Below are 12,116 nucleotides of genomic sequence, written 5' to 3'. Positions count from 1 at the left end.
GTTGTGGCCACGGGCTGAGGGCTTCCAACCTCAAGGCCAATTTCTTTCCTCTCTCTGCTTCACAGCCTACAGCTGCCCGTGGGTAGAAACTGTCTGCAAGGACTGTGAGGACTTCAGGGGGTGGATTCTTCCCAGAGGTAGAAAGAGGCCTCCTACTCCCCATCCACAGCAGCAGGAACAATTCTGCCCATTTCTCAGGTGGAGAGGATGAGTCCTCAGGGAAACGTGGCTAGTGCCCTGCTCTCCTCCTCTCTTTCTGAACCTATAGCACGGCCGAGCTCCGTATGTCAGACTCGTGGGATCCTCCGGGATCTGCCGGTGGGAGCGGATGGCAGTGTCTTCTGTCCAGGGAGAGGAAGATGTGCAGAGGCTCAGAGGAAGGGCCCTGGAATGGGTCACGGTTTCAACCTTACCAACTTGAGCAGAAAAGAAACAGGCCGTGACGCATGGAGGTGTCACCGGAGCACAGCAGCCCAAAACACAGGCATGATCATGCCTGGACCGGTGTGGATTTGCCTGAATGACAAACTCCTGTAAGCTACTGAAATCTGGGGGGCTATTTGTTACACAGCATGGACCATCTGGGCTTCCCAGGTGGCACTAGTGGTAAAGAACCCGCCTGCCATTGCAGGAGGTGTAAGAGACACTGGCTCGATCCCTGGGCCATTAAGATCCCCTGGAGGAGGGCATGGCAACCCACTCCAGTGTCCTTGCCTGGAGAATCCATTGAACAGAGGAGCCTGGTGGGCGATGGTCCATAGAGTTGCAAAGAGTCAGACACGACTGGAGCGACTTAGCAGGCATGCGTGCACACAAGCATGGTCTATCTATCTTGACTCCATAAATGCAAGCTCAGGAGATTGACCTTGATCTTGGAGGCCAAGGGAAGTGAATAATAAAGCCTTAGAATGACAGTGCCTACACCCCACAGTGGGGCTAAGACCGAGCTCTGTCTTCCCCCTAGATTGCATGTTCATGGATGCAGTAATATGATTGTTGTTTTTTTTTTTTTTTCATCACTGAGTATATCTGGAGCCTGGGACCGTGCCTGGTATGAAATAGTTGCTTATTAAGAATTTGCTTTCTCCCTTCCTGCCCCCAGTTTCTCTCCTCTCCAATTTCTTCTCCTTGCGGACACCATTCACCGCCTCCTTCATTCCTTAATTTTGTCCAAAAATATTTTTGAAGCATCTATTACATCCCAGGCACTGTGCTTTGCATGTGTTATTAAAGTTTTATGCCAATCTCAACAAAGAGGCACTGACCCCATCTTCCAGGTGAGAAGCCATCTCCCTTTCCCTCCATCTGCTTCCTTGCTTGGTTCTTCCCTCCAGGAACTTGACTTGGTGGGGGTTGTGTCATGTCAGCAGGTGGGTGCCACCCTGCGTGGCACTCCACCAGAAGCAGGCACAGCCCCTCTGACACAGGGAGAACCCTTGAGCTGGGGCTTTAGATGTGTCCCTGGAGGACAAGGTTGGGAGTGCAGTGGACTGGGGACTTTGTGGGAATTCCCACCAAGATGGAAAGTAATGAAGCAAGTAAATTATTTATTGAGGGAAAAGAGTACAGTACGTGTGAGAGTTGGACCATAAAGAAGGCTGAGCACCAAAGAATTGGTGCTTTTGAACTGTGGTGCTGGAGAAGACTCTTGAGAGTCCCTTGGACTGCAAGGAGATCCAACCAAGCAATCCTAAAGGAAATCAACCCTGAATGTTCATTGGAAGGACCAATGCTGAAGCTGAAGCTCCAATACTTGGGCCCCCTGACGCAGCTCACTGGAAAAGACCCTGATGCTGGGAAAGATTGAGGGCAGAAGGAGAAGGGGATGACAGAGGATGAGATGGTTGGATGGCATCACTGACTCACTGGACGTGAGTTTGAGCAAGCTCTGGGAGATAGCGAAGGACAGAGAAATCTGGTGTGCTGCAGTCCATGGGGTTGCAAAGAGGACACGACTGAACAGCAAAAACAACCTGTGGCTAGACACACGGGCAGACTCAGACGGAAAGCCCCTGAGGCTCACTCTCATGGCAGTTTGAATTACTTTTATGGGGCATTTCTTCCAGGTTTCCTGAGGTCAGTCATTTTGATTTGCTTGCTTCTCAGTCCATATTTCAGAGAAGGCAATGGCACCCCACTTTAGTACTCTTGCCTGGAATATCCCATGGATGGAGGAGCCTGGAAGGCTGCAGTCCCTGGGGTCACTGAGGGTCAGACACGACTGAGCAACTTCACTTTCACTTTTCACTTGCATGCACTGGAGAAGGAAATGGCAACCCACTCCAGTGTTCTTGCCTGGAGAATCCCAGGGACGGGGGAGCCTGATGGGCTGCCGTCTATGGGGTCGCACAGAGTCGGACATGACTGGAGTGACTTAGCAGCAGTCCATATTTGGTGTATCTCAGTTTCCTTCCATGTATGTGAAGGCATCTCTTAGCTAAGATGGATTTTACTGAAAAGCCTGTGGGTAGAGCATCTCTTGACATCACTCCCCCTTTGATCTCCAAGGAACTTTTCTGCACACGTGTGTCCCAGGGGGTCTTCTGACTCTGAGAATAAGAAACATGTGGTCCGGGCAGGGCCCAGCCTCTCCCTTAATTGTCCTGCTATTCTAATCCACAGGGAATGAATCTCCAATGGCTTTACCCTGGGGCAGGAGGAAAAGGGCCATCTATCCCCTGCCTGGTAAAAACTTGGCTTATTTAGGGAACAGTCACTGACTCAATATGACTGGAGTGTAAAGCAAGTAAGGAAGATTTCCTGGAGGTTATATAGGAAGAGCAGATAGAGCCTGTGTTGTGACATTTGAAGACTTAAGGTCAGTGTATGGCACAAACCACTACAATATTGTAAAGTAATTAGCCTCCTATTAAAATTTTTTAAAAATTTGTAAAAAAATAAAGACTTAAGGGGCTTTTCATCCCCGGCCAGCAGAGCCAGGAAGTGAAAGGACCTGCTCAGCTGTTGCGCAAGGTGGGTGGCTGGGGGCTGGGGGCATGAGCGGGCGGGGGACTGTGGGGCTGGGGTGGAAGGACGAGGAGGGGGCTGAAGGAGTTGTCTTGGCGCTGAGGAGACCCTGGCCTCCTTGTCCTGGAGGCAATTAACTGCCTTGCAGGAACTCTGGCTGCCTGAGGTGGGGGCATTAAACATTTATGAGTGAGTGCCGCTCCTGATGTTTTCTGAGCAATAACTTTTCATGATGTGTGTTTGGTGAGCTTGGCAGCCGCCCCTCCGGGGCTGTTGGCGCATTAATGCCGCTGGTGGTCCCTCCCACCACGCTCTTAGCAGTAAGTTTGCCCTGATATCAGGAGATGGAGCAAGGCCCGCTCTGAGTGGTGGGGGGGTGCTGGGGTGGGAGGGAGCCTGGAGGAGGGGTTCCAGCAGGGCAGGGGACAAGGGTGCTCCTATCTGGAGCTGACGGGAAAGGCTGAAAACCCTAACTCGCAGTCATGCCTCACCTTCTCTAGCTGATGTCCTCAGGGGTGCTGAGGCTTGAGGACCCTGAGCAGAGGTGCGTAGCCATCACTGGGGCGTGGTGGTGGCTCTCTGTGGGACCTCAGTGGTGCGCCTCCAGTCTCCAGACCCCGGCCCATGCTGACTGTTAGGATGTGGTGCCAGACCTCTGCAGGGCTGGTGTGTGCTGAGGTCCTGGGGGTGTCACTGCAGCCCTGCTGGTGGGGACAAAGCCCCTCAGGGTCCCTCTCTCTGTCCTCCTCACTCAGCCGGGACACATATAAGGAACAGGCTTGGCTTCATCTGCGGATTGCCGCTTAGCAGCAGGCAAGCTCTTGAGCCCCTCTGAAGCTCCACTTCCCCATCTGTAGAATGGAGGTTTGAAATTGTGGCGAGATTACAGTGCTCTGAGGATAGTGTTAGGTCAAAATGTGGCCCTTCCCCACAAGTGCCCTTCAGGGCAAAGGAGATAAAATGGCCAAAGGGATACATTACAGCATTGGCACCTTAGTGCCTGGGCAGGTGTAGGCCTCTAGGAATCCCTGCCCTTCACTTACACAAGGGCCCAGATCTGAGTGTTGCTCTGTCCTGTAAGGGGGGTGGGAATAATTGGGGGCAAGGGGGCAGACAGAGGGCAGGAGAGGGCACCACCTTGTGGCACCAAACCTAGTGGCCCAGCCAGCCCGGGGCCCTCTAGGCCAGGAGAGAGGGTCCGGCCCAGACACCGGGGAGGGGCTGAGGGAGGGGAGGAGCAGCTCGTCCTTTGCCCCAGACTACCCTCTTCTCATCTCTCAGGAGGAAGGGGTGGGCAGAGTGGGTGGGAGTGGGGGAAGGATTTCTGAGCTCTCCTGAAAACTGGGTCTCCAAGGGGCAGCCAAGCCCCAGCTGGATACGGTGTGACCTGGAGGGGCCCTCCTGGGGGATTAATAGGGTGAGGAGGGGAAGCCTGATCCAGAGAAGCGTTTTCAATATTGACGAAAACTGGTTAGGCAGATTTCAAAAGCAGATTGGAGGAAACACCTTCAGTTAGGTTCAGTTCAGTCACTCAGTTGTGTCCGACTCTTTGCAACGCCATGGACTGCGGTTCACCAGGCTTTCCTGTCCATCACCAACTCCCAGAACTTGCAGCGCAGGTGATGCCATCCAACCATCTCATCCTCTGTCGTCCCCTTCTCCTCCCACCTTCAATCTTTCCCAGTTTCAGGGTCTTTTCAAATGCGTCAGTTCTTCGCACCAGATGGCCAAAGTATTGGAGTTTCAGCTTCAGCATCAGTCCTTCCAATGAATATTCAGGACTGATCTCCTTTAGGCTGGACTGGTTGGATCTCCTTGCAGTCCAAAGAACTCTCAAGAGTCTTCTCCAACACCACAGTTCAAAAGCATCAATTCTTTGGCGCTCAGCTTTCTTTAGTCTAACTCTCACATCTATACATGACTACTGGAAAAACCATAGCTTTGACTTGATGGATCTTTGTTGGCAAAGTAATGTCTCTGTTTTTCAATATGCTATCTAGGTGGTCATAGATTTTCTTCCAAGGAGCAAACATTTTTTAATTTCATGGCTGCAGTCACCATCTGCAGTGATTTTAGAGCCCAGAAAAATAAAGTCTGTCACTGTTTCCATTGTTTCCCCATCTATTTGCCATGAAATGATGGGACTGGATGCTGTGATCTTAGTTTTCTGAATGTTGAGCTTTAAGCCAACTTTTTCACTCTCCTCTTTCACTTTCATCAAGAGGCCCTTTAGCTCTTCTTCACTTTCTGCCATAAGGGTGATGTCATCTGCATATCTGAGGTTATTGATATTTCTCCCGGCAATCTTGACTGCAGCTTGTGATTCATCTAGGCTGGAATTTCACATGATGTACTCTGCATATAAGTTAAATAAGCAGGGTGACAACATGCAGCCTTGATGTACTCCTTTCCTGATTTGGAACCAGTCTGTTGTTCCATGTCCAGTTCTAACTAACTGTTGCTTCTTGACCTACATACAGATTTCCTAGGAGGCAGGTCAGGTGGTCTGGTATTCCCATCTCTTTCAGAATTTTCCACAGTTTGTCGTGATCCACACAGTCAAAGGCTTTGGCTTAGTCAATAAAGCAGAAATAGATGTTTTTCTGGAATTCTCTTGCTTTTTTGATGATCCAGTGGATGTTGGCAATTTGATCTTTGGTTCCTCTGCCTTTTCTAAGTCCCACTTGAACATTTGGAAGTTCACAGTCCACATACAGTTGAAGCCTAGTTTGGAGAATTTTGAGTATGACTTTGCTAGTGTGTGAGATGAGTGCAATTGTGCGATAGTTTGAGCATTCTTTGGCATTGCCTTTTTTTGGGATTGGAATGAAAACTGACCTTTTCCAGTCCTGTGGCCACTGCTGAATTTTCCAAATTTGCTGGCATATTGAGTGCAGCATTTTCACAGCATCATCTTTTAGGATTTGAAATAACTCAACTGGATTTCCATCCCCTCCTCTAGCTTTGTTCAGTGATGCTTCCTAAGGCCCACTTGACTTCACATTCCAGGATGTCTGGCTCTAGGTGTGATCACAGCATCATGGTTATCTGGATCATGAAGATCTTTTTTTTTGTATAGTTCTTCTGTGTATTCTTGCCACCTCTTCTTAATATCTTCTGTTTCTGTTAGGTCCATACCATTTCTGTCCTTTATTGTGCCCATCTTTGTATGAAATCTTCCCTTGGTATTTCTTATTTTCTTGAAGAGATCTCTAGTTTCCTACATTTTATTGTTTTCCTCTATTTGCATTGATCACTGAGGAAGGTTTCTTATCTCTCCTTGCTATTCTTTGGAACTCGGCATTCAAATGGGTATATCTTTCCTTTTCTCCTTGCCTTTTGCTTCTCTTCTTTTCTCAGCTATTTGTGAGGCCTCCTGAGACAACCATTTTGCCTTTTTTGCATTTCTTTTTCTTGGGGATGGTCTTGATCACTGCCTCCTATACAATGTCATGAACCTCAATCCATAGTTCTTCAGGCACTCTGTCTACCAGATCTAATCCCTTGAATCTATTTGTCACTTCTACTGTATAATCATAGACCTGTCTTCTGACTTCCCTGGTGGCTCAGACGGTAAAGCGTCTGCCTACAATGTGGGATACCTGGGTTCGATTCCCTGGGTCAGTAAGATCCTCTGGAGAAGGAAATGGCAACCCACTCCAGTACTCTTGCCTGGAAAATCCCATGGATGGAAGAGCCTGGTAGGATACAGTCCGTGGAGTTGCAAAGAGTTGGACACAACTCTATAATCATAAAGGATTTGATTTAGGTCATACCTGAATAGTCTAGTGGTTTTCCCCACTTTCTTCAATTTAAGTCTAAATTTGGCAATAATGAGTTCATGATCTGAGCCACAGTCAGCTCCCGGTCTTGTTTTTGCTGACTATATAGAGCTTCTCCACCTTTGGCTGCAAAGAATATAATCAACCTGATTTTCGTGTTTACCATCTGGTGATATCCATGTGTAGAGTCTTCTCTTGTGTTGTTGGAAGAGGGTGTTTGCTATGACCAGTGCATTCTCTTGGCAAAACTCTGTTAGCCTTTGCCCTGATTCATTTTGTACTCCAAGGCCAAATTTGCCTGCTACTCCAAGTATCTTTTGACTTCCTATTTTTGTATTCCAGTCCTCTATAATGAAAAGGACATCTTTTTTGGGTGTTAGTTCTAGAAAGTCTTGTAGGTCTTCATAGAATCATTCAACTTCCGCTTCTTTAGTGTTACTGGTCGGAGCATAGACTTGGATTACTGTGATATTGAATGGTTTGCCTTGGAAATGAACAGAGATCATTCTGTCATTTTTGAGATTGCATTCAAATATGCATTTTGGATTCTTTGTTGACTATGAGGGCTACTCCATTTCTTCTAAGGGATTCTTGCCCACAGTAGGAGATATAATAGTCATCTGAGTTAAATTCACCTATTTCAGTCCATTTTAGTTCACTGATTCCTAAAATGTTGATGTTTACTCTTGCCATCTCCTGTTCGACCACTTCCAATTTGCCTTGATTCATGGACCTAACATTCCAGCTTCCTATGCAATATTGCTCTTCATAGCATTGGACTTTACTTCTATCACCAGTTACATGCACAACTGGGTGTTGTTTTTGCTTTGGTTCCATCTCTTCATTCTTTCTGTAGTTATTTCTCTACTGATTTCCAGTAGCATATTGGGCACCTCCCGACCTGGGGAGTTAATCTTTCCGTGTCCTATCTTCTTGCCTTTTCATACCATTCATGGGGTTCTCAAGGCAAGAATACTGAAGTGGTTTGTGAACCACTTTTTTTCAGAACTCTTCACCATGACCCATCTGTCTTGGGTGGCCCTACACAGCATGGCTCATAGTTTCATTGAGTTAGACGAGGCTGTGGTCCATGTGATCAGATTGGTTAGTTTTCTGTGACTGTGGTTTTCATTCTGTCTGCCTTCTGATGGAAAAGGATAAGAGGATTATGGAAGCTTCCTGATGGGAGAGACTGACTGAGGGGAAAACTGGGTCTTGTTCTGATGGGTGGGGCCATGTTCAGTAAATCTTTAATCCAATTTTCTGTTGGTGGGTGGGGTTGTGTTCCCTCCCTGTTGTTTGACATAAGGCCAAACTATGGTGGAGATAATGAAGATAATGGCAGCCTCCTTTGAAAGGTCCTGGGACTGGTCCAGGGAATACCTGGAACTGCTCAAAAGAATGACTTAGAACAGTGTGGAACCAGGAGGGAGAGGAGAAAAGGGGTGCAGCTTTTGCAGTCTCCCCAACCCTGGCTTCAGCTGGAGGGGTTGGGGGAGAGGACGAGATCCCCAGAACCATGCTGCCAGGCTGCAGTTGTCCAGAGGCTTCACATCTGTAAAGTTAGTCCCTGATTATGAGCTTGTCTTGTTAGCTGATGGAGCCTTTGGAGCATCTTTGAGGCACAGTGAGGGGAGGTGATGGAGAGAGCCTGTGCCCTCAGCCAGTCTGGAAACTGAGAGCCACCAGCATTGCTGGCCAATCGGTAACTCGCCCTGCACCTTCTCCTGTCCCTCAGAAAGTGTTTATAAAACAAGGGGGATCCTTTAAAAAAATCTCAGATTTGTGTATGCCGCTACTTAAAACCCATCAGTGGCTACCCCATGTTGTTAGGATAAAGCCCCTAATTATTTCCTTGGCCTTCAACGTCCCAGCAAGTTCTCCACCCTTAAGGCCCCCCTCATTCCAAGCTCGCTGCCCTTCCATCAGCACCCAGCACACAGTCTTCGTGGCCTCAGGGTCGTAGTTCCTGCCCTTCCCTCTGCCAGGGATGTTTGCCCACTTAATTCCTCCTCATACCTCTCAGGCCTCTCAGGCCAGGCCAGGCCCTCTGTCCCCTAATGAAAACACCCTGTACTTCTTCCTTGATGGTGTTAACCACAATTACAGTGAAACCATCAATTGTCTAATTCATCCTTGACTTTGTGCTTCCCAAGCTTAAATGTCAGCCTTGGGGTTGGGGGGAGGGGTGTGAGTGGGCCATGTCAGTGTTACTCACCCTATAATATTACATATTCATGGTATGATATATCTGAGAATAAGAAAAACATTGGAATCAGATAAATCTGGGTTTTAAACCCAATTCTGCCACTTACTAAGTGTGGGACCAGAGCATGAATCTTAAACTAAGAAGCCTTTATTCCCTCATCTATAAACTGAGGATACTGACCACTATCTGGGGCTTCCCTGATGGCTCAGATGGTAAAGAATCTGCCTGCAAAGCAGGAGACCCTTGTTCAATCCCTGGGTCAGCAAGATCCCCTGGAGAAGGGAATGGCTACCCACTCCAGTATTTTTCCAAGGAAAATCCCATGGAAAGAGGTGCCTGGAGGCTACAGTCCATTGGGTCATAAAGAGTTGGACGTGACTGAGCAACTAACACACTTTCCACACATACCACTATTTTCCTCATCATCTGTTGAGAGGATGAATCTAGTTACACCTGGGTAGGTTCTTGGCCATGTACTGTAGCCACCTAACAACGGATTTTGGCCACTTCCCTGTGCAGGGTTTTGCTCAGAGCCAGGCACAGCAGGGCCTGGGTTCCAGCCGCGTGGCTGGACCCTGGGGCCTGCGGAAGGGCAATGCTGATGCTAGTGGAAGACCTCGCCCCCACCCACCTCCTCCAGCCGTGGGAACATAGAAGCTTTCAGGGGGAGGTGTGCGGTTTCACTTTCAGAGTTCTCAAACAAGAAGACAAAAAGAGGAAAAATGAAACCACCCGGGAAAGTGGCAGGGGCCCACTTTGTCTGCAGCCTGACAGGTTTTGCTCGGCGGGCACAGCTGGCCTCAAGTATTTCTTTCTTTTCTAAGTCACTGACTCATGAGTCAGTCTGTTGGCCTGGTGGGAAGACGCAACCCGCTATCAAGGAAATAGCTGACGGACGACATGGCGTGGGCACCGTGCCAATGCACCGCTCCCGACCTCTGCAAATCCCTTGTTTTCGGGCCAGCACGGGCCGACTGGAGCTGCGGTTCCTCGCGCTGCGCTCCAGGAGCCACCGCCAAGCGCATCTGAAATCCTCAACAGTTGTCTCATGATTGCTGCTCACCGCCAATGCATGTTTGCTGTAATTACACCGTATCTAAAGGAGAAGCACAAAAGACTTGTTGATTTTGGATGGGGGCTGACCTGGGCTCCTGGCAGAGTGCGGGCCGCCCCGGTGAGGACGTGACCAGCTGGGGCAAGTGCTGAACCAGGCCCATTGCAGCCCGGCTGCCTCGGCCTCGCCCTGCCACTGCCAGCTGACTCAAGTCGGCTTTCTTTGGAGAATCACCCGAGGGGAACAAAACGAGGAACTGGAGTTCCTATAAAAAGCAGCTCGCTCCTTCCTCCAGCCAAGTCCCCACATGATAATCATCTCTGAAGTGGGCCGCCCCTCCCTCCCAAGCCGCTAACCACACTCATTGTCTGTCTCTTGTCTCTGCGAGGAAACATCTTGGCTTCCGAGAGCAGCCTGTCCACCCTGGTTGGGGAGCGGCGGCCATCCCATCTGAGCCCGGCGGCTTCCTGCTTCCCCCACCCAGGCTGTGCTGGGCCGTTGAGAGGTCGGCCAGAATGTGCTGGAAAGGAGAGCGAGCTGGCTTGGAGCTGGGGACCCTGGCTACAGTTCAGAGGCCGCCGCTCATGTACTTAGTGACGTGGACAAACTGCTTGCCCTTGTGGGGGGTTCAGTTTCTCCATCTGTTATTTCGGGAGCTGGGGGTTGGGCTACAAGGTGGTTTCCAAACTCCATTTAAATGTCTTCCCAGGGAAATATTAGATGGAACCTCGCTGCAGAAATCAGAACTGCTGGATGGAGGTGGAGATTGCATCCCCCAACTCCAGCCACCTAGCGTCTCTAGCTAGGGGACCTTGGGGACCCTGGAGGAACCCCTGGGTACCGTGGAACACAATTTGAAAACCTTGGGCTCTGATCTCATAGGTCTGTGCCAGGCTTTGGGTTAGAAGAATCTATGCCTGTTGAGGTAAAATCCTAGGGGTTGCCTTTGGCTCTGGCAGGTGAACCTGATTCCATCCTGGGATGGGGAGGGGGGATCATTTCACCAGGAAGACAACAACCCATGGTAACAACAACAACAGCAAGAACAATTTTGCTCCCGCTGAAGTTTCTTGAGTAACTGGCAGGCCGCCACGAATGTACTTAGGCGGAAAATCACCAGAAAAAAATGATATAATCTGACAGATTTTTCACAGGCTTAAATATTCATGAATTAAAGGAATTGGCAGAATTTTCTACATTATTAGCTCTCATCATGGCTACAGAAGCAGTTGGTATACTGGCTGCTCTTCAAGATCCATTAATCTCGTCCATCATAAGAGCAGCCGTTTTAAAATTAGCTATTTTTACTGAGTGATGGTGTACGGGGGAGATGGGAAAATGGAAATGCTATTCCAGTTTAAAGGTCCTCCTGCTCCTCACTTTGAAATCAGCAGGGGAAGCCAAACAGCGTCTCTGCAGGAAGGGGGTCAGTGTGACTCCAGCGCTGTGAAAATCGCAAGGTGGTACGCAGGGCCCCTCTAGTTCCTTCACTAAGCGCAGCAAGACTCTGTCTGCCAAACCCAAACTCTGGGCCAGGGACTGGGCAGGGAGTTTAAGACACCTTTCTGGGATGCTGAAACCAAGAGACCCAAATAGGAATTTCTGGGTGCAGATGACATTTTGATAACAGTCTTGCTACCAGATAGCACTCGGGGTGCAGGACTGCAGAATGGCCAAGTAATAACAGTCATAATTTGTGGAATGTGTACTCTAAGCTGGATACTGGGTACTGGAAGGTATCTATCTACTGAAGCGTACTGGAAGGTACCTACCTTCCAAGTTTTTTGATGCTAGAGTGAGATGGTGCATGGTTATTTTACATCGAGAGGTCAAGTCAGTCACCTGAGGTCTCATAGCCAGTGAAAGGCAGGGTCATGATTCAAAGCCAAGCCTGTATGTCCCCAGAGGTAGAGTGTTATAACTGCTGGCCTATGGCGCTGTGGAGGATCATTCTCTCAAACACATCCAGAATCTGCTAGGAGGAAGCTGCTTCTTTCAAAGCATAGAGCAAAGTTGTGGATCAGATCATTCCCTGAAACTTGAAATCAACAGGTTAATTTCTTCCTCCCCCCTCTCCCTCCTTCCATCCTCCCTTCTCTCCTCC

At 49.0% G+C, this 12,116-nt stretch overlaps 2 long non-coding RNA genes across 4 annotated transcripts in view; one reads left to right on the top strand and one right to left on the bottom strand.

Moving 5' to 3' along the window:
• The window catches only part of LOC121819946 (uncharacterized), a 176,472-nt gene that overhangs the window by 24,541 nt on the left and 139,815 nt on the right, over positions 1–12,116 (top strand). The window lies entirely within an intron of this gene.
• Positions 1,531–12,044, bottom strand: LOC132660119 (uncharacterized). 2 transcript variants are annotated; one of them, XR_009601341.1, is made up of 2 exons: positions 11,785–12,044; positions 1,531–10,054 (listed from the first exon to the last, which is right to left on the bottom strand). It is a non-coding gene; the product is annotated as an uncharacterized LOC132660119 (long non-coding RNA). The 2 variants fall into 2 exon arrangements; XR_009601340.1 differs by having other exon boundaries at positions 11,855–12,044.

The sequence above is a fragment of the Ovis aries genome, chromosome 7 (genome assembly GCF_016772045.2).
Source record: "Ovis aries strain OAR_USU_Benz2616 breed Rambouillet chromosome 7, ARS-UI_Ramb_v3.0, whole genome shotgun sequence".
In the NCBI taxonomy this organism is placed as follows: domain Eukaryota; kingdom Metazoa; phylum Chordata; class Mammalia; order Artiodactyla; family Bovidae; genus Ovis; species Ovis aries.
Note: the sequence above shows the minus strand (reverse complement) of the source record. Positions and strands in the feature narration are given on the sequence as shown.